The sequence below is a fragment of the Aplysia californica genome, unplaced genomic scaffold, assembly GCF_000002075.1.
Source record: "Aplysia californica isolate F4 #8 unplaced genomic scaffold, AplCal3.0 scaffold00022, whole genome shotgun sequence".
Taxonomy (NCBI): domain Eukaryota; kingdom Metazoa; phylum Mollusca; class Gastropoda; order Aplysiida; family Aplysiidae; genus Aplysia; species Aplysia californica.
Genome location: NW_004797292.1, coordinates 2,369,969 through 2,371,514, shown reverse-complemented (window position 1 = coordinate 2,371,514; position 1,546 = coordinate 2,369,969).

Genomic DNA, 1,546 nt, shown 5'->3' with positions numbered 1-1,546 from the left:
CAAACACACACACACACACACACACACACACACACACACACAGACATAAAGCGAGTACACGAAGTTAATGCACTTTAAGGTCTCCCCACATGATCACGCCAACCTGCGTTTTCTATGCGGCTTGTCTTTACAATATATTTACACTTTACAATATAATATAATGACCTGACATTAAGAGTGACATTGCCCCTCCAGCTCATATCGGAATTGCTTTCTTTTTTCTTTAAAACATTTTTTTGTGTTTTTTTTTTGGTAAGTGTTTTACGGCGCTCGCAACTGCTCGAGGTCATGTGAGTGTGCGGGTCACATTAACTTTAAGCATTTACAGTTGGCAAGAAATTTTGAATTTTGCTCGGGTGGCTGTCGAAGCCTACTTTTATAATCGATTTTAGACCACCAAGGGAACTTGAACATGCACAACTTGCACAAGGGACCTCCGAGATTTTTCGCACTATCCCAAGAAGGCTAGGTGTAGATCTTACCTACCAGAAGATCATGGGGTGTGGCTGAAAGACAGCAGTAGGAGCCAAGGAGAAGCAGTAGAAGGGCTGCAGAAAGAGTCAAGAGCCCAGAGAAGGGGACAAATGAGGTGGGGGAGGAAAGTGGAGACGAAAGCAGACAACAGAACATTATTAGGGGGCAGGAAAGGATGTGAAAGGAGAATTTTTTAGAGAAGAAAATTCTCCGTCGCTATCCGGATTTGAACCCGGGACCTATCTGTCCCTGCAGTTTTAGGCAAAATAATTCTGAAATTATGCAAACTTAGCCCAAAACTGTGAAATTATGCGATTCTTTTAATTTTAAGAAAGAATGATAAAGAAAAATAATCAGAAATTATGCCAAAAAATGATTAAATTTTGCTAAATTATGCGGGGCGCATAAAAACCCGGGGACAGACCTATAGAACTTCAGGCGAACATCAAAGGATGTGAAAGGATACATTTTTAGAGAAGAAAATTCTCCGTCGCTACCCGGATTTGAACCCGGGACCTATAGAACGTCAGGCGAACATCTTTACCTCTAGACTACGAGACCCCGGCCCCTCCTACGTATTCTATGCGGCTTGTCTTTACATGGGTTTAATGACCTGACATGGAACATATAGGATAATAAAAATAGATATAAGCTTTTATAATTATATAATTATATATTATATATATATGAGAGAGAGAGAGAGAGAGAGAGAGAGGGAGAGAGAGAGAGACATTGCCCCTCCAACTCATATCAGAATTCTTTACATTTTGATTTCAGACATAAACAACTAAAAAAACCCACACAAAACTCCTAAAATTTTAATAGGAAAAACAACTCAAGCGGACGTCTCATTATGCGTGGAGACGTATATGGCAAGTCTTTTTTGCAGGCTTATCCAGCGCACAGTGCACTTTTCATACATTAATACGGTCTGCCCATTGGTGATGGGATCGGGTCGGCCGAGGCTACCTGTATCCTCGGGGTCGGCCCACGCGTCGCCCGAAACTGAAAAAACACACGCGTTTGTTTTTAAGTCGACCTGTCGGGCGCGATCGCCACGAAAGTCGTTTAA